Source organism: Diabrotica undecimpunctata, chromosome 2 (genome assembly GCF_040954645.1).
Source record: "Diabrotica undecimpunctata isolate CICGRU chromosome 2, icDiaUnde3, whole genome shotgun sequence".
Classification (NCBI taxonomy): Eukaryota; Metazoa; Arthropoda; class Insecta; order Coleoptera; family Chrysomelidae; genus Diabrotica; species Diabrotica undecimpunctata.
Window position 1 is genome coordinate 40,362,596 of NC_092804.1, and position 22,391 is coordinate 40,384,986.

General features: G+C 33.0%; 1 long non-coding RNA gene across 1 annotated transcript; it reads left to right on the forward strand.

Annotated features, from left to right (window-relative positions):
* The first annotated feature begins 10,170 nt into the window (after nt 1–10,170).
* LOC140433275 (uncharacterized) lies at nt 10,171–20,244 on the forward strand. The gene is made up of 2 exons (XR_011949914.1): nt 10,171–10,326; nt 19,724–20,244. It is a non-coding gene; the product is annotated as an uncharacterized lncRNA (long non-coding RNA).
* The last annotated feature ends 2,147 nt before the right edge of the window (nt 20,245–22,391 follow it).

Genomic DNA, 22,391 nt, shown 5'->3' on the forward strand with positions numbered 1-22,391 from the left:
AAGATTAACAAAATGGTATTCACTGAAATGTTGGAGACAATCTATACGACGTGAATCAATTTGGTATACCTAGGAAAAAGTACTTGTGCAACAAACACAACTGATCAAACGGGCTTGTATTCTGTACCTAGTGCGACCGATTATGTTAGGAATAATATTCATTGGATTTATTTTAAGGCTAGGTATCTCTTATATGAATTTCTTCTGTTTTTGCTTAATGAGACCGATGATGAGTGGGTTAAATGTTATTATAAGCGCAAATAAATTTTATTTTTGTCTGTTTTTGTAATAACAAAAACTTTTAAATTAAACTAAATTTTAATTTGCTTTAAAAATTATTTGCTTAACAATATTACAAATGGCACAAAGTAAACTCATCATATGGCCCACTTTGCACCACATTTGTATTATTTTTAAATTAGACAGACATCCACTTTAGCACCTCTACTATTAATTTAAGTAATCCCAAAATCTTATCGACCATTTAAAAAGTATATATTATAAATAAATGAAAATAAAGTCAAAAATGTGGAACAAATTTACCCCGTTTTACGGTAGGAGATTTTGGTCTGGCAAATAAAAATGAGCGAGGAGAGTTACTAATTGAATTTTGTAAAGAAATTTACGTCATATCCAGGACGTGGTTTTAGCTCCAGTCAAGATGATTGTATACATGGCGAGCACCAGGGAATTGTCCAGATTATATATTAGGGTATCAAATTGATTACATCTTGAGAAACAAAATATTTCGAAATTATATAAAAAGAGTGCCGCTTACCCTGGTGCGGATATATCGTCTGATCAAACCCCCTAATCTAAACACGAAAGAATTAATGAGAGATGAACATCTTATAACTACATACAATATACACATCAACGAGAACTTTAGGAATACAGAACAAGGAAATTGCATAGAGGAATCCTGTGAGAAAATAAGGATGGCTATAGCCAAGGCTATTAACTGCCAAGCTGAACAACGCAAATAGTATAAAATACATCAGAACCAATAGAAATACAAGGAAACCCAACATAAAATAAGAGCAAAGCTAGAGGAACGAACTTCTTCTAGTTCCATGACCGTTATCGATCGTTGGATATCATGATGGCTACCATATTCGCTATCGTGACTTTATTGACAGCAGTTCTAAATAATGATTTTCCTTACCATTGTCTTATATTTTCAGTCATAACGATTTTTCCTACCAGGACCACGTTTACCTTGGGTCTTTCCTTGAATGATGAGAAGCAAAAGTTCATACTTTTCAGGGTGTTTCAAAATGTGACGGAAGTATTTCAGCTTGCGTCTCTCTATTATATTGACCAGTTGTGTTGTTTATTGATTCAGTCGTCTAAGGATGAAAGAACGTTGTGAATAATTGGAATCATTACAAGAAAAGGGAGTCCACTTTGGACTACATAAAAAGGTTAAAGACATTTCGGTTGTATACAGGAAACACTATAACACTCGCCTGAAGAATCAACGAGACTACGTACATACCCAGAAAAAAGTATTTACATCCGGACATATGGTGCTTCGTCCCTCCTTAAGGATAATAGACCGAATCTTCTAACTACTATCTTACCAACGGAAAATTTATTTGGTGTAACGTTAAAGTTTTATTCCGTTAAACTTTTACTCTGAGAACAATTTTAACCTTGTAATTCTAATCTAGAATAAAATTTTAATGTAACATTTTTACTCTGTGTATTAAAATTTTGCTCTCCTTATCCTCTACTTTTGCTATATTTATGTTAAAAATTGAAATCTAATGAGCATTTTTGTGTTTTTAAATGTGATTGTGTTGAATTTACTAAATGTTTTGCTTACTAATTCTGGTTACTCATAAAAAAATCAACTTATACTACCTATCTCTCCATGAAATGCAGCAATATTTTTAAGTACCGCATAGCAGGAGTAGAATGGTTCAAAGAAGACAAGTTGGAATGGGTACGGTTCTCTAACACCAAGTGTAACTGAAAGAATATTCTTTCGCCTGGGTATAAGTATATATTACGACATAAAGTTGATACGTGGCCGGATCGTTGCCGGCGTGGTTGCTTCCTTCGGTAGTTGAAGTGTAAGAGAGAAAGTTCGTTGTGCAAATCTCATGCAAAGTCAAATTTTTGACAACGCGGTGCGGCAGCCATGTTGCCAAGGTACGAATAATTCAGAACACAAGTATTATAAAACAGCGCCTTTCATATACCCCATCTAATCTAAAGCTAACAAGATCTAATCATCAACATACACCATTACATCAACCCCTCAGGGGTCTGCCTAATCCGAGATATGATCAACCTTTCCACGTTCCTATAGTAAAGTACTAAATTATTGGTTGAATGAGTTTGTAAATTCTAAATTTTTTTCATGGATTACAGTTATATTTTTATTTAGAATATCAATTTTTTGAAATTGATTAAAATGATCACAAGGAGTTTAGGCACCCAATCAATTGAAATAAATTAAGTTAAATAAATCAAATGACCAAATGGATTGAATATAGTAAGATATCACTGATACCGTTATCAACGTCATAATTGCCAGTATCATAAACTTCTGATTAGCTACAAAAATGTTAAAATACCCTTAGATACTGATGTGAAATTACATTGACACCAAAAGTAAGTATTCATGTTTTTATCAGCCAGAGACATTATAAATGAGCGAAAATGCTTAAATAATCATCAAATGGTTTTGAGTCGCCTTGATAAGGAAGATGGGCGGAGATGCTGTAAAGCTTCAAAAAAATTGTTCTCTAATTGTTCTACTATTTGTCTTTTCACAAACCAGGAGAGATACTAAACAAACACCTAAATATCTGTCTTTTTTCCAATGTACTTACTCCGAATCAGAGAGTAAAATTTTAACACGCAGAGTTAAAGCGGCGAAGCACAATTTGGTTTGTGCGAAATGAGTACACGTGAAGCAGCTTTCTACTTAAATACGCTTGTACAAAACTGGATGGACCAACGAAAGGATATATTCATCACATTCCTCGCTTAGAAAAAGCGCTTGACACAATGATACACAACATTGAAGAAAAAGATATGTTAAGCGGGGTATTACAGGGGTAAATTTTGTCTCTTGTGCTGTTCAATCTCTATGAGGAGGATGTTTTTGCACAGGCACTTGCAGGATCTGAGTGTGGTATAAAGACACGACACCCAAATAATCACACATATAACGAACATGATATGAAGTTGCTGCTAAATAAAATATATACTGTAGAAAAAACATATGGCTTGAAGAAAAATGCAGGAAAATCTAAATGCATGGCAATGAGAAAAAACGCACTTTTAAGAGAACACATGCAAATAGATAATGCTCCAATTCAAAGCAAGGAAAATCATTCAAAAACTTAAATATGATGAATGACCCATTAATATTATTACCTACCTTAATATTACTCCAATATTAATTTAATCATTTTAATAAATAAATTTTACTAAAAATCCAAATTATAATCAAACAGATCAAAATAAAAAATCTTATAATCCGGACTTTAATCTTAAGTAACTACAATCCAATAGGTAGGTACTAATGAACTAATTAACTTTCCCGCAAACTTAAACTTAACTGTTTAGGCACATACAGCCCTTTTAAAATCATACTTTTTAAAGCTGTACTTATATATCTTTCTTCTTCTTTTTTTGTTGCCTATTCGTTTCGAATATTGGCTATAATTATTTTATTAACTGATGCTTTAAATATATTAATTGTTGTTATGGAGAACCATGTCCTCAGGTTTTTTAACCATGATATTCCTCTTCTCCCAATTCCTCGCTTTCCGAATACTTTGCCTTGAAGGATTATTTTCAGTAATCTGAATTTAGTGCAGTTTCTCATTATGTGTCAGAGATATTGTAACTTTCTCCTTTTAATCGTATACATCACTTCTCTTTCTTTCCCCATTCTTCGTAGTATAGTCTCGTTGGTTATCTTGTCCGTCCATGATATCCTTAAAGATTCTTTTGTATAGCCACATCTCGAAGGCTTCAAGTCTTTTCTCCATCGCTTCAGTGAGTGTCTAGGATTCAACTCCGCAGTAACATATGGAGAAGATACAATATTGTAGGAGCCTTACTTTTATTTCCAGATTAAGGTAATGGGTTTTAAAGAGTTTGGCCATGTTGTTGAATGCACTCCTAGCCTTCTCTCTTCTAGATTTTACTTCTTGTGAGTGATCCCATTGTTCGTTTACTATTGTTCCAAGATAGGTAAACTGTTTTACTCGGTCCACTGGTGTATTCTTGATAAGCAGTTGGACGTCTCTAATTTTATTTTTGCTGATGACCATAAATTTTGTTTTTGATATGTTTACTTGTAGTCCAAATCTTTCTTTTAGTTCATTTACGTTGTTTATTAGTTGCTGTACACTGTTTAAACTGTCTACAAAAATAACAGTGTCATCTTCACAGCGGATGTTGTTTAGGCGTTCTCCATTTAAAAGGATTCCATGTTCGCAATTTTCCAAGATTTCACTAAATATTTCCTCTGAATATAGGTTGAATAATATAAGTGAAATACATCCTTGTCTAACGCCTCGCAAAATCTGGATCGCCTCCGTCGGTTCATCTCCAAGATTTGTTATATATCTCTCAAAGAACGTAATTCTAATATACAATACTAATACTAAATATTTACAATATTAACGACAAATAAAGTCCACTCTTTCACTGTTTGCTTTATGAACCATTTTGGATACATTACTAATTTGTTATGCATGAATTTTCCATCATCTTTCTCCTTTCTCCTTTCTCCATCATATATATGATAGGTCCACGTTAATTAGATACCTAAATACATTAGAAAAAGATAGTACAGTAGACTAGCGCGAAGCTTCATACAGGTACTAGGTTTTCTGTATTTTTAAAATTGAATAAAGTAAAGTAATTTTAGTATTTATTTATTATTTATATTTTAAACAAATTAACTATATTATATTAAAATAATTCAATAAATTATTATGTTTGCTTGGTAACGTATTAATAAAGCTTAAGTACGTTGTTTACTTTTGACAGACCTTCAAATTCAGATGAAATATTAAATTAATAATAAAACTTAATTAAACATCATTTGATGGTAAATTTAATTATCATAATAACTAAATAAAATGTTTAAAAATAATAACTGTATTTATACGAACTTATTTTAAAACGAGCAGAGTCATAAAAATTTAAGCAGATAACACAGACCACTAATAACTAGGTAGGTGATCTGTGGCAGATAATTCGCGATTGAAAGCAAAGTATCTGACCTCTGGCGGAATAAATTTAAACTACTAAAAGTGGTATAAACAAACCAGACAGCTGTTAATTTGAATAAAATTATTAAATTTTTTTTAGTAAATTTCAGCATTATGACTTTGTCACAGTATATTGCCAAAGAATATTCTTTATAAAGCAATATACTGTGACTACGTTAAAGTATTTTAAATCAAATCGATATTGTTCTGTTCCTCAATGCAATTCAAGATGGACAAAAGATATTTCTCTATTTCTCTTTCCTAAACTGGAAAACTTGAGGAAAAAGAGGAAATCAATAAAAAGAAAATACCACTGTCATTAAGTCAATAACATACTGAGAATACATAATTTATTTTCTTGAATAACATAAATACAAATACTTACCATCTTGGGAGACCATGAGATTTTTTCCTTATAATTTATTATGGAATCTTTTAAAGACAAATCATGTGCTATGATCTTTTTTGACAGGTGACTCTCCAAGTTAAGGTTGATTTCATGTAATCAAATGAACTATCTTATAATAAACTCAAGTTCAAGTTATTTATTTATGTTAATATACAATAAAGTAATTACATGTCAAAAAATAGTATAAAATAAAAATTAACATATTAAAAACCTAAGGCATAATACAAAATAATGCATATATTAGTAAGACAAACATTACACAAAACATTATACTCTGGGTTCCCAGGTATACACAAAATAGGATTCTGGATTCATCAATACACAAGCCAGTTTAAAACATTTAAGTTAAAATTTAAGAATTTATCACTTGAAAACTGCTTCCCCTTCAACCAATGGTCTCTTTGCTTTATCACAATACTCAAAGATATCATTAGGCTAATTTCCATTTTTAAATGATAAAATAACTCGTCTTAAACCAAACTAAACATGCAAAAGCAATGGTAAACATTAGACTGTTATGTTTGTTTATACCATTCATGATACTATGATTAAGAAGATAAGATATTGCGCATAAGTCGTGACGTAATTGGAGAGCTGCACTTTCGTAATGTCAGTTTTTTGTATGTGTCAATAAATAATCTTTAATAAATAGTTTGGAGATATCCTTTTGTGTACGATTATTGTAATTATTAAACCTTTTTTTAATATTATTTTGCTAATCGAATAATTTCATCACAGAATGCATAAAAATCCCATTTAACTTTAACAAGAATTCAAATTCTGCTCTCCAATGACGGCATGCGCGAACACGACCGATTTTGTGCTACGGGAAGATCCTATCTTGTTATTCATAGTATCATGTATACCATTTATATCGGCCATGACACTGCAATCGACCTGCCCTCTACATTCAGTTTCAATCGCGAATTCAATATTGTTAATATTTTATGACATTTATGACTTTTAAATTTTAACATCGTTACGAATCGAAGTTTTTTTAGAGATATTTTTTTACTTCTTGTTTAATTTCTGTATTTTGCTAGTTATTTTTCATGCAGTTTTTCTTTTAAACCTCTTTAGAATAAATAAATGATGACTTGAAACAAAGTGATGGAGAGTAGTCGATCAATCGGTAAGAATAACGGCTATTTCGTGACGCTACTCGTGACCCTTCTCGTGGCGCTAGTTACATGACGCTCTCCTTAGCATTTTACTATAGTTAAAAAAGTAATACAATGCCAGTATAGAAGCTTCGCTTAAAAAGATGGATGGGTACATTTATAAATATCTATAACTATAAACGATAATTATTCTTAAATAACAAAGCTAGTAAATATTTTGTCTGTCTTACTAGTACCTACTGTAATCAAGAACAGAATTTTTAATTATAATAAAATAGTTAGAGTTAAATATAAATCACATAATTTCAATAATAATAAACTAAATTAAATTAATGTAATAAAAACTTATAATTGTGTTTAAAAGTTAATTAGAGGCGACCTTATATAAGCATTTAACTTACTTTATTACAGCAAAAAATGTCGTTTTTCGATATTTAGAAAACTGAAACACAAGCTTAGTTTAGAGGTAAACCTATTTCAAGGAAACATTCTATGAGCTGTAATAAAAATTCTAAACAACGAATTATTTCTATATTCTCGTATAACACTAATAAAAATTAGGATAAATTGAAATCCCTAGAGAATTGTAAAACACAATGTCACGGCAATAGAAACAATAAAGAGAAGAAAGACAATTATTTAGCCTTTTAAACGTCCACTGCTGAAAATATGCTTAATTCTTTTGTTTCCAATTAAGTCGATCATGCGCCATTTTCATTAAATTTTTATTGAGTCATCGTGATGGTGGCCGCTTCGTTTGTTCCCACGTGATCTCCATTATAGTAGCATCTTTCCATCGATCGTCTTTTATTCTGGCCGTGTGTCCTGCCCACTTTTATTTGATGATCCATCGTTCATACATATCAGGTAGGACAAGCCTGTTACTCCTCCTTTATCACTGTGAGGCTGCAGTGATCTAGATGCTCTGTTTGTTTGTAGTACCAAGACCCGTGAAATGCCAGGCTCGCCCACGTTTGCCACTTCCACCCGATCTGTAACCCGCTCACAGACCGCGGCAATGATGTCAAACCCCTATACCCCTTTCATCACTGACAATTCTGAGGATCGTATCCCAGAAAATTCGTACAAGTAGTACTCCGCTACCAATGAACTTCTCAATCTCTAGACTGAAATGATCACCCTACAAGTCCATTTTAACATAAAACGGAACAGAATTGACCGCAATGATCTGAAATGCAGACAACGTTCCTTTATATGTCTTAACTGTGGCCAAAACTATAAAGCAAGCGACTGTCCCACTCTAACCTCCCCAAAATGCCCAAATTGCAGTGGTGACCACACTGCATACTCAAATGGCTGTCCAAAAAGACAGGAAATCTTTCATTCGACCTCAACACAGATATCAAAAACATAATCACATTCAATACCATTGTATTGTTAAACATCCTTCCGGAAAACGGGATCTGATTACAGGAGTTACCAGCCACGTCATAGAAAGAATCTTCGGCCACATATGTGTCCGGTTTGGCTATAACAATAAGGTCAAAATGACTTCCTCTTTCAATTTATAAAAACCCTCTTATGTATTTTACCCTAGGTGCACTAAATTGTAGTTTACACTTATTCAAACTTTGCAGGATCTACCATAATCCATCGAAACCGTTATCAAATGTCCCGCGGGAACGGTATATTTATTAAACATATTTCTTTCTAAGTACAAGTTCCCATAAAATTTTTGGACTCCTATTACGGACTTCCTGGCAATTGAACTGCACATGCCCAACAACTAAACCCTCAGGATAATCTCTTACTGCGACACCCAGGCTACTCTGAACAAAGGCATTCTGATCGATGCCACATAGGCGACTCAATAACGTCCGATCATCTCCCAATTCTTGTCAACACAGACATATTATCACCCAAAACCGATTATCACCGAACCCCTCGAGACAAATCAGATATTATATCAACGCAAACTGGCCTCTCTTTAAACACCACATCACAAATAAACTCCCAAAGTTAGGCGAACTCGAGACTAATAAAAGTATCGATACGAGTGCAATTCAAATCGAAAATCTCATTTCCAAGGCTTTCAATAACTCAATTCCAATGAAAATATTACACTATTTTTCCGGCACTCCCACAATCTATCATTGCCAAAATACAGCAAAGAAGACGGCTATTGCATCTGTATAAGATCAACAGAAACCCTATCATTAAAATAGAATATAACCGCATCTCTGCTAGAATTAAGAGGAAAATATCTATCTTGCAGGCTCGCCGGTGGGAAGATACTGCCTCGAAACTAAACTACAGAATCTGGAACAAACAAGACCTAACAAAACAAAAAAAACCCAACATTCTCATCTGTTGGTCGACAATCAAATAGTCAACTCACCAGAGCTGAAAGCCGAAGCATTCACAAACTTGCTTCAAAACGACATTCAAAGGCCAGAAAATCCAAACTTTGATCGCATGTTTAAACTCACACAGAATGCAAAGTCAGAAATACTCTACATTTCACAATCCAGGCCAATGATCCGATCATGGCACCCCTTACCGACAGGTAAACGGAGAGCTATTGCTGAATAGGCAAAAATAGTGCTCCGGAACCCCACAATACCAGTAGATGATGCCTCAAAGAACTTCCTTAGAATGTTATCCCTCTTCTAAGAAAAACTATCAATGCATGTCTTAAAAACAGTCACTTTCATACTCCTTAGAAAGTGGCTAACACTATAATGACACCCAAATTGGGTAAACCCCGTATTGATGTGAAATCCTACAGACCGATATCTCTACTTTATATACTAGGGGAGGTTCTTGAGTTTATACTTAAGGAGAGACTCAATGATTTTCTCGAAAGTCACATCATCCCCAAATTTCAATATGGATTCCAATCTGGTAAATCTAGACAAAATACATTGATAGACTTCACAATCAAAATCACCCAAGCCATTAAGGATAACAGTGTCGAGTGACGCTGAGGAGTAGGCAGATTGCGACCTCAGTGCTGTTTGGGCTTGATGGTTCTCGTATTTCTTGAGAACAAGATACTGGTACGTCGTCAGTGAGATGAGTAGTCAAATTAAGAACCCAAACTCGAACTTAACCGTATCCCTCTGGATAATGGCTCCAAAATGGGTGCCGAAACGTCGAGTTTTAAATTCTCAACGCAATTCTTCCCGAGAACTTAGTAATTGTTCTATATAATTTAGATAGTAGCAAGATTAAGAATACACGTGTAATGGTATTAATATCATTTTGTTTATACTGTATATAATTAGTAATAAATGTAGTACATTTTATCAAAAAAATCTAAATTGTATACTTTGTAAACAGTCTACCTTGTCATCGTATTATTAATAAAATAAAAAAAATCTGTGTAGATTCATACTGTTAATTTATTTAATTGTGCACTGAAATTAACTTATCTGTTAATAACATCTATACAAATATTTAGCATTATTTATCTATTATATTTAACTGCTTAAACACTAACAACGGACGCTGATGGCAAGCAGTTGTCGACCAGGTGAGAAGATATGTGTAAGGTGATTTATTACCTGGTTTTAATAACTTATTTAAGGTAAGTGATAACTGAATCTTAACTTTTCGAAAAAAAAAACAACAAAATTTGCGAGAGTGTAAACAAAAGCAATTGAATTAATCTTAAAGGGATTTTGGTTACCACACGACAGGTCTTAATTGCTGATGGCTTTAAATCTTTATTTTATTTCTTAAACTCTTATCCAACTTATAACTTTTATTGTTTATTTTGTCAAAAATGATTTAAATTGTAAAAATGTCTTCGAGGTCTTCTCCTTTTTGTACCATGTGATGATAACCATGGTGATAACTAAATCAACAACTTGACTTCGATCTGAGTAGGTACATATACTTGTAAACAGAAAAGCTGCTTTCTGCATCAAAATGTGTGATTGGAGCATATTTTTAATTATTTAGTGGTCGAGTATCAATATTAAAATTTTCCTCAGTCATCCGAAAGAATTTTAGCCATATTTGCTAAAAAGATATATCTTTAGATATATTTTTCAATACTTCTCTTATTTTTCTCCCGACAGTGCTACTAAAAGCAATTAATTAAACCCACAAATTCTACTAAAGACTACCTATGTGACTCCAGCTTTAAAATAACATAAAATAACAAGCATAATTGCTCGGAATAAATGTTAGTTTTTGAGGTAGTAGTTTATTTTGTATCAACTTTTTTGAATCAACAAGATCTTGATAATTTTCATCAGTCAACTCAGTAATTAACTGTTTTAGATTAGTAAGCTCCTTGCCTAAATTAGCTAACTATTTACCAACATTAATCACTGTTTGTTGCTCTTTTTTTCCAATCATCAATTCCCTCTTTTCTGAGATCTTACTGTACGCTATAAAACCATCTTTTGTCTGGGTCGTCCCCTCATCCATCTCACTCTCTATGCCTTAATGAAGCGACTGATGCTTGGTCCGTTATAGAGTTTCTCTAGCTCCCTGTTTATTCATCGCACCCAATTTTCCGCCGTGTTTTTGATTCCATATATAGCTTTGAGCATTTTCCTTTCCCATCTTTCCAATTTCTCCGTATTTGCTTTTTTATTGTCCATACTTCACTATCATACCCCACTGTGGGCGTTATTACTGTTTTATATATCCCTAACTTTGTTTTTCTCGATATCTATTTGGATTTCATCAGTGATCTTAGGCTTCCCATATTTTTATTTCCCTTTGTCAATCTGTCATTTAGTTCCCATTTTTCCTGACCTTTCTCTTCCATAATAACCCCCCGATAAATAAAATGAACCACTCTCTTGAAAATATATTCCCTTGATTCATTAGATATGAAAGTAAACTGCCCTTTTTCTTTTTGCTCTGTATTTCCGAGTATCACGTACTTTGACTTTTCCTGGTTTATTTCTAGGTCAAAATATTTTGCCTCCTTTTCTAATCTGTTTATCTTCTTCTAAATGTGCCTATCTTCTAGAGATGTTGGCGACCACATTGACCCATCTTATTCTATTCATAGCAGCTATAAATCAGTTAACGTTAGACCGGTCCATTTCCTAAGATTAGCCAGCCAGGATATACGTCTACGTCCAGGGCCTCCATTACCCTCAATCTTGCCTTGTAGAATCAACTGTAAAAGTCGGTATTTATTATTACGCATGATGTGGCCGAAGTAAGCCAATTTTCTGTTCTTTACGGTGTTGATAATTTCTTTGTCTTTTTTTAGTCTCTGGAGGGTAGTTCTATTACTTGGGTGGTGTATATATGAGACCCTCAACATACGTCGGTAGCACCACATTTCAAATGCCTCTAATCGGCATCTTCTGTAAGGCTCCAGCTTTCTACTCCATAGACGACACTAAAGACGTAACATCTAAGAATTCTTATGTGTATATTGATACTTAAAGATAGGTTGCAGAGAATCTTCATAAGGCTGTTAAAAGAGCTTCTGGCTTTTTCAATACCAGTTTTTATTTCGTAGCTGTGATCCCAAGTGTCCTTAATATTGCAGCCCAAATAGAATATTTTGTCTAATCTTTCTAACGGTGTATCGCCTATTGTAATTTTGGTGTTTATGTTGGTGTTCTTGCTAATGATCATGACTTTTGTCTTCTTGCAATTAAGTTTTAGGCCGTATTTGTTACATGTTCCTACAACGTTATCCATCATCCGTTTGTAGCCCCTGCGCACTATCTGCCTGCAACACTGTATCGTCTGCATATCTAAGACTGTTTATAAGTTGGCCATTTACAGCAAGCCCATATTCTGATTCGTCCAAGGCTGAATGTTTTCAGAGTATCTGTTAAATAATGCCGGTGACAATATGCAACCCTGTCTAACTCCTTTTTCGACTATGAAGATCTCGGACAGTTCATTTTTTAATCGCACTGTTGCTTTTTGTGGGAGATATAAGTTTGAGATCAGTCTTATATCTCTACCATCCAGTTCTGATGTTTTTAGAATTAGATTAGTTTTCCATGTGGGACTTTATCAAATGCCTTCTCGAAATCAATGAAACATGCATACACATTGCAGATGATGTCCCTGGCTCTCTGTATTAGAACTTGAAAACTAAAAAGTACTTCACTCGTTCTGAGTCCTGCTCTGAATCTAAATTGAACTTCACTCAGGTGTTCTTCTAATTTGGTGTATATGCGCGAGTGAATGATAGTAAGGAGTACTTTAAGTACATGGCTCATCAAACTAATTGATCTATGTTTTGACGTGACAACGTCTTAAATTAGGTTGTGGCTCGGAGTCATTTAAGAAAAAGTATAACGCCCGCTCACGTCTGTTACAGTGAGTCACCGAACGAGAGAGAGGCCCGCCGGACCGGCGAATGCCTTGCGTCTCTCTCCCACTCAAACATGATCGGTCCGCTGCGCGCGGCACTAGAGAATTAGGCGCGTTGAATCGCTAAAGTTGAAAATCGTTGAAAGTATCGTCAGCTGTGTCTGTAGTGAAAATGTGGAGTGCTTACAGTGGTGCCACATGAAGTCAAAGAGAAATCGTTAGATCGGGAAAAATAAATCGTTAGATTTCGCTACAGTCGAAATCTGAAGGGGACGGGGATTTTTAAATGATAAATAATCCTATAAAACTATTTTAAAAATTATTTATTGTCAAATATTATGAGGTACATATTTAACAAATTAGTGTTTAAAATATTTTAATATATTTTTCAAAGTTGAGTAGAACACCTCACACAAATTCACTTTAATGAAGAAAGAACTGCGTTTGTGCGTTTAATAATTGCGTATTCACCTTATATATAAAAAATGTTGTGGTTCCCCCAAAACAGATTGTTACTAAAATAGAGAAGGTCCTATTTTAGGGGGAACCACCAGTATCAGATATAATTTTAGGAAATTACCTAGGGACCTATATTCTTTTATAATATTGCTATGGATTTATCCATTTAATATTGAGCAATGATTGTAAACATTCTTTATAGTTTAAACTTCAATGAAAATTATTAACTGTGTCTAAAGACATATATGATATGAGGTATTTTACCCAAGAGTATTAAGTATAATGAATATACATAAAAACATAATTTTGTTTTCTTAGGATTTAACATTTTGTCAGCAGATTATCTCAAATTCACACTTAAATCAATATGTTTTTACTATTAGGTCTGTTGAATGTTTGTTCTTTACACAAAATTTAGTCTATACTTTATATTTATTAAAGGCGGTAAAATATACATTACAATTCAGTTGTTTATAAACCACTTTCAAAGCATAAAGAACCTTTTAAGCTTTGTTTATATTATTTTGTGTATATTAATTGAGTTAATTGGAATAGCCCACTTTGATACAAAAATACAGTCAATTTATGGATATTTCAAGGTGACAATCTAAAAAAAGCTGATTTCCTCCCATGCATTTTATTAGAAACACTTGAAATTTAAAAAAAGACGTTGTCACGTAAAATCTTCGCCCGTAAAACCGACTTTACAGGCAACCGATTTTTTTCACATTTTCTAGGGTTGGCTTTTTTAGAAAGTGGAATGAATATTGATAGTAGCAAGTCTTTTGGTAAGTAACCAGTCTCATAGATGTTGTTGAATAGCTTCGTAAGAACTGTGATTTGGTGTGCCTCTAATAGCTTTAAAATTTCACCATGCACTTCATCAGGTCTTGGTGGTTTCCCATCTTTAATCCGTCTAATGGCCATAGTTTATTTCAATCAGCCTGTTTATATGCCTGTACTGCGTTGGTTTCTGGTGTTCTGTATCGTCATGTTTGCGTTGTAAAGTTTTAATTTCCGTACATTTCTCCGTCAGCCGTGCTTCTTTTGCTCCTTTTATCTTCTTTAGTATAGTCTTATGCAACTTTTTGTATTCGTTGTCATTTCTACCTTTTAATTTTCTTCGCTCTTCCATCATCTGTAATATTTTATCTGTCAGCCAGTCTTGCTTCTTTTCTCTTTTTGATTTTAGATATTCATGCGAAATTGTGGTAATAGATGTCTTTATTTCGTTCCACTGTTCTTCTATGTCTCTAGTAGGGTCTTCAACTATTTTCGCAAAATTCTTATTAATATCTGTTTTTACTTACATCTGCTCCTGGATATGTTTTTGTTGGTGATAGAATTTCTAAACTCTATTTTTTTCTATTTTTTACCTATAATTCCTATTCCAGAATTTGGCCATCGAACTTCACTGCATCCTAAAATATCTATATTCAGGCGAGTCATTTCTTGAATATTATTTGCTGCTTTGCCTGCTTGGTACATGATTCGAATGTTCCACGTACCGATTCTTTCAATTTTTGGAACATTATTACACCACTTAAGGGGTGCCCGGGACTGTGAGCCATTTGTTTTGAATTTTCAGCCATTGTGGTGTCCTGAGGATATCCTTACGGATCTTTAATGTGGTAGTCATCCCGTGGCTTTCCACATCTCAATGTCGTTGGGTAATTAAGCTCTTCCGCCTTTGGAGTCAATTTCTCAGCTTCAGGATGCCCTACCACATGTCAGTTTTTCCACCCGTAGCTGTTGACTTGCTAGCTGAACGGGAGCTGAACAAATGGGGGATTATTTTTACCAGTAATTTACTTCGTAGTATTATAACCGGTTAAATCATAATTACCGCTTGTGATTATTCAGAATCAGACCGGTAAAGAGATTTTTCTCTACCACTCTACTTGGCAAAGCCTTATTCACACCTGTCCCACATATCTGTAGATCGTTCCCTTTCAGACATTGGGACGCACCGTGTTAAGGTTGAGAACTACCCTCCTCTGAGTGTGTTTTCCAAGAAGTATTGAAGAGCCCCTACTACTCAATTCAAAACCCCTCCTTGTTGGAAATTACACCGACACGGGGGGTAATCTTTTTATTTTGTAATTCTTTCCTTGTTTTCGTTAGAGTAGTAACATCACCAGCGAGGGCCAGATATTAATGTTTAATGTTGAAGATGGATCCGGTCGTTTTAACTCGTCTATTTCTGATTATTGTTTCCAATACCAATTCACTTCTAACCCATCTGATGAAAATCCTCTTCATACTACATGATTTTGTGTGCTGCTCAGTCATTCTTACTAACCTAACCAGTGTTGCTGGTATGCACAAGGAGCTCAGTGCTTCATACATTTTATTTCTTCTTATCCTATCATTACAGAATCATTTTATACCTTCGTTTCTGCGCGTAATACTTACGATAATATTTCTATCTTATAATGATGTTTTTGTTCAAAGTTATTTTTGTACATTTATTTTTTACTTTTCGTAAATAAACTTAATTTTGATTGAGGATATCAATAAAGATGTATGAATAATTTACCTTAAGTGGCAAGTCTTTCCCTTTCAATTGGTATTTTCTTCTCTTCTCTTCTTCGACAGGCCAGAGGAGAGAAAACGATTGTTTGTTTAATTGTTTAGTTCTTCGCCCCCGAACAGGTGGCATCTCTTTGCTCGAACCATTGAAAGTGGGAAGATTTTGAAGACATTAGTTAGATTTTTTGGTTTGAATCTGAATCAGCTTGAACGGTTGACGAAGTAGAGATACCGAAATAACTGTTATATCGTTCTATTGATTCTGATTCAAACGTGAAAAGTTTGATTAATTTGTGCTCCAATGCCGTAATATATGGCTTTTATATCATCAGGCAAGCTTATGCTAAAAGCGATTAATATTTGCATATTCATTTTTAAGCCCACCTTCCTTACTTTTTGCTGCAATTCTCACTCCGTCTTACTCCGCTTTTTATCGTAACTTTTTCTGTTAGTTTATGTAGCTAATATGTTCTTAAGTTTGTTTTACTATACATATATTTAATTAGATTGATATATCGTTGATCTATTCTGGTATTTCACATGACAGAAATTATTGGCTTTTTCTCAATACTGTTATACGCCTACTTAAAATCTACAAAGGCCTACCATAAAAGTATATTATACCCATTTGTATTTTCTGTTATTTGTTGTACTGATGTACTGTAATGCTTCCTGAATCCTGGCTGCAATTTTGGTTAGTATAGTTCAAATTTCCTTTCTAGTGTATTTGTTGTTACTCTCAAGACTTATTGATCGGTAACTTTTCAAATCTTCTAATATACATTTTTTTTACCATTTTACCGCTCATATTTTCTTCATTTGTTCTTGTGAATTTTTTTTGTGAGTATTTTTGGTCAAATAGATTTCTCGACACAGGCAAAAATTATGGTACCTAATTGATTTTTGTCGATTAGTCACTTGAATCAAACGATATCGAATTTTTACCGTCGAGCTGATACAAAAGATTTGAACACTGATTTCGCGGGAGTAACTGACATGCTAAGAGAACGGTTTATTTTACACAACAAATGCTTATAAATATTTTTGTTTAAAATGATCTTAGCTACATTTTTCATTTGAAACATTTTTTTCTACGGTGTACAGATTCTGTGTAAATCGATTTTTTTGCGTTTTTACCCACTGCGAGGGGGGTTTTAGAGGGAAGCCGGGGGTAAAAGTGGCAAACTTTTTTTGCATCTTTTTTGTGGTCCCAAAATTAATTCTCGGCAATATTCAGCTTGTTTGTATGATTTTTAGAGGTTCAGTAACATTTTCGTCTCTGTGGACTGGAGTAAAATGCAAATGGATTATAATAAAATTCAGAACGTTTTCGGACTAATCAATTCATCTTCAGTGAACTTTTGGAGTACTTGCGAAACTAACTGCAAAACTAAACAATGATTGGGTTTACATTGAATATTATTCTTCTTTCTATGTCGTCCCCATTAACGGAGGTTGGCGACCACATTTCTAAAAGTTTCTCTGTCTTTTATAACGTAGAATAATTCGTCTACAGTCATGTTTGTCCAGTCTAGAATATTTCGCAGCCATGACTTCTTCTTTCTACCTATTCCCTTTTTGCCATCGACTCTACCCCGCATGAAGACCTGCAGAAGACTATATTTATCATTTCTCTGTATGTGCTCAAGGTATGCAGTCTTGCGTACTTTTATTGTTCTCAACAATTTTTTGTCTCGACTCATCCTTCTCAGCACTTCCTCACTGGTGGTCCTGGCAGACCATGCAATTCTCAACATTCTCCGGTATATCCAAAGTTCACAGGCTTCAAGCTTCTTAACTATTTGCGCTTTTAACGTCCATGTTTTTACCCCGTACAATAGTCGAGACCAGACGTAACATTCAACAAACCTCAGTCTCAGCGCAGTATTGAATATAACATACTTAAAAGTAATAAGTTATACGGCAAAATGTCGATGTAATTGGATCACTAACAGAGAACCATATGTCCCTATTCGAAGTAGAATTTTTACATCCGCACTTTTGTACGGGAATTTACCAACTAAATTAAGTTAACTAAATATACCACTTACATCAGAAGCTTTTTACTGCGGTGTTACAGTTTTTAATTGATTAAAAATTTTGTTTTATTTTGAGTTTATTTTATGTAATGTTTTTATGTCTTTACCTTTTAAAGTTATTATTTTTTTTTCTTTCAGTCCCCATTTTGGACTTTTATTTTAAGTTTATTTTGTGTACTGTCTTTATATCTTTACATTTAAAGTTTTTATCTTGTTTTTTCTTTTAGTCCCCATTTTGGACTCTACCATATAAACTTTACTGATCCAAAACGTAGAAGAACTCAGAAAAAATCAGCTAACTACTACAAACGTGCGATAAACACGAAACGTCTAATAAAAGCTGATAATAGTTCAACTTTTAACAAAATTTCAGTATTTATGACGACAGTATTATTATTTACAATTATGTGGAACACATTTATGTAATTTAAACAATAAATTATTTATAATTAAACTGGTATTTTTTGTCAAAATTTACAAATTTACAAGCACGGGTAGCTCAAACAAAATATGCATTTTAATAGAATCTGTCGGTAAAAACGTGAATTTAAGACTTTTACCTGATAAAGATGGTTCCACAATATCACCTATGTCACCTTATATTTCAATATAAAATTGGTTTAGTTGATGGTTCTTCAAATGGTTCTTGAATTGCCTTATTGAAGTCGTAACAAATTACTGTAGCTAAAATTTATCTACTTGAATAGAAAAATTCTACCCTTTGCGCGATCAAAAGTTGAAATTCGCCATATATTTTCAATATTGTTGCTTCTAATAATAGTTTTAGAATACTTTTTTTAAGTAACATGGTTGAAAGTATGTATAACCTTTTTTTTTAATAAAAAATTTTCGAGTAGAAAGTTTCGTGCTGTAAGTGCCTTTCGCAGAAATGAGAGAAATGGAGATTTTCTTTTGGGGACGATTTGTCAAATTTTTGAGGGAACGAAATCACTTGTGTGTGAGTAGTCAGACTAGAGTATTAGATTAAATCTATCTATATCTATTAGTACTTTAAATTGTTGGTAATTTAATTTGCTCCATACTTATACAATTAAGTATAGTATAGTAAGTTTAAAGTCAGTGCGATTTTAAGTGTGCAAATCTAAAGACAATATTCTAAGTAAATATTAGTTTACCTCCATATCGTCACAAAAACCAGAGATATTGCTAAATCTTTGGTGATGTACGAACTACCTTTTTCACCTGTCTTCAAAACTAATTAATGCTGCTAGCGGATTCCTTTTAGAGTCATCTCTAGTTATACATCAATTTTTGGCCAATCGGAATATTTAACATTTAAGAACATTTTTAACAGTTAGTAAGAACATTTGATTTCATTAAAAACAGTGTGGAATTTAATTTTAAAAACAAAGTGCCGTTCGTTTGTTTGCGCAACAAAGATTTTGATTTTTTTTGTAATTCTTAAAATTTTTAATAGTATCTTTTTATTTGTATTATTAAACATAGAGTTTCCTTTATCTCGAGATAAGCCCAGACAGTAAAGAGTGTACATTTTATTCTGCTTTATTGAATTTTCAATTAATAGCGTCTCTCTTTACTGATCGATTTACTTTTATATGTATTGATACGATAGTTAGGGCGTTTAAAACCGTAAATATATTATGACTAATTCTGTTTTTGTTCTAGTCATTTCGGCGCTTGTTTACCAGAAACCTCTAGACCTGAATTATGATGAGTCATCCACGACTCGAGGTTTCCAAGCAGGCCGGATAAAAACCAGTCTATTCGATGGGGTCCCGTTCTAACGAAGAAGGTCATCGATCCTTCTAGATAACGGCATTTTGTGTATATAAATGAAACATTTTATTTGGTTAATATCTGAAGATCGCGCGCCGCGTTTTTAAATTGTAACGCACGTATTATAATAAATTAATTGTTAAATAAATTAGTACAAATAAAGACTTTAATAAATTTGTGAGTGTTATAAATAGAACCTTTAATAAATAAATAATAAATAAATTAGAATTAATAAAAACATTACAGTATTTTGTACATATTGTGTATGATGCAGGTATTTTTTAATCGATTTATTGTCTATTTTTATATGTAGCCAACCAGGTGGTAATTGTTGGTACATTTTTTGTATTTTTTAATGCATTTAACTCTATATGTTGACGCTAAGCAATATATTACTTTTGTTTAACTAACACATTTTATTTCTCTACTACCAACACTTTCCCTGATTACATATTAGATTTAAGCTTTTGCGTTGCTATATTTCGACCAGAAGGAAAGATCAGGCTATATCGTTCTTATAGGTAAGTGAGTGGACTATTTTCACCGAATATATTTTGCATTTGTTTATACAGTGTGTTGACAACGTTCAACCAATAATTAAACTTCAATATCTTTTACATATTTGGCTTTCAGAATACAGTTTGTTGTTTCTTATATTCCTTCGATGCCTAAGGTTTCTTAGCTTTCCCTTTTTATTTACAAAAAGTTAAGTGGCAACCTTTTCTGTCTTTATCTACTTTTTTATGGTAACTTTCTATACATATCTGTCTATCTATTCCTCTATCAATCTATTTATTTATCCTATCTTATCTTTTTTTTTATAATTTCTTGTTTGACTCGCTCTCCACCAACCATCTTGCTGCCGTTAGCAGTATATCCATTGGTGACCTTTTTAGCAGTATACAAAAATTTTTATGCATGGTATAAAGTAATTAATAAAAAAATTTGCTTACCCATAAATTTAAACTGTATAATTTTCAATAAGCATATTAATGCACTGCTTATAGAATCATACCAAGAGCATGATACTATAACTGACAAGATAAGTCAACGCGCACGTTCTTGCATCTCTCTCGCACACCTGTGACGTAAGCCCGAGAAAACTTTAATGATGCCAAGTTAAATGCTCTATCTGTTGTTATCCTGTGTGCTTCAAAACGTAGTGAATGATATTTTTATTTATTCATTGATGTAGTAAAGACTTTGTATATTATATTGTTATATAAATTTTGTGGTGAAAAAATTCAGTTTACTGTGTTAATATCACCTAATTTATTTATCGTACGCAACTTCCTGACTACCTGTAGCTACTTTATAAAGAAGACTAATTATTTGGTTGCTATAATGCAGTGCAGTGGTGGGTTGTTTACACAATTATAATAAAAAAAGTAAAACTTTTTCGAAGTGTCGTTTTTTGTGTTTCCTAGAGACAAACAAATGCGTAAAGTATGGGTCTTTAACTGTTTTCAGCGAGACAAATTTAATGTAGAAACCGCGAGAAATGATCAAAACATTTTACAGAAACTGACTATTGTTTAAAAAAAAAACTATTGAGATTGCCTGACAAACAATGGAATATTACTACTAATAGTTTAATTAATTATGAAATATTGTCACTGAAGAGATCTTTTCCTCGCTAAACCTTCCTAGTGGTGATACAGAAACTAACCCTGAAGATTTAATTGACAGTCATCAAGATTTTATTAATTTGAATATAAAAGACCTGGAATGGGATGGATTGGAAAATTTAGCCGGTTTCATTGCATTTAAGTTACAAAAAAAAAAGAAATACTTGGATATATTCCGGACGCTAACGATAAATCGTTTACTTGGGTAAACCACGTTTCTGAGGGTGGTTTACTCAAACCAAGACTGGAATTTGTAACTAAATGTAGTGAACTGGAACATATTTTTCGTAGTTATAATGGCGACACATTAAAAATAACAAAAAATTATTTAATAAACTTAATAAAAGCTGCAAAATATGTAAATGTTAGCGAAGATGTAAAATTAATTTTTTTAGATGTAAAATATATTTTAAAATACGAATTCTAAATAAAAATATTAAAGATAATTACAATATCCTCAAGAGAAAAATCACAAAGATTGTAAAATAAATGTCTAAATGATATTCATTACAGTCTCAAGTATGGCCCACTTTTTCTTTATGGTTCAAATTCTTTACATTTTACCGGCCTTTTATATTTAATTTATGTTTTGTAGAAATATTTATTTTGTTTGTAATACACACAATCAAATCGTAGATTCATATATTTCTTTAACTAATTTTACAAATTACTTATTAATTTTCAAACCACGGTTTCACAGAAAGTAACTAGTTATGACTACTTAGTGCAAGATATGGCATCGAGGTATACTTACCGTTAACAGTTTAAGTTTGGAACTTGTTCATTACAGTAATGGAACAACGTTGCCATATGATGCATCGTTAAAATAAGATACACACAAGTTCCCTGGCTTTGTCTCGCTATGACGTCATGCGCAAAGTCGATTAAAATTGGAACGGCACGTGAGCATATCTTGTTTGTTATAGTAT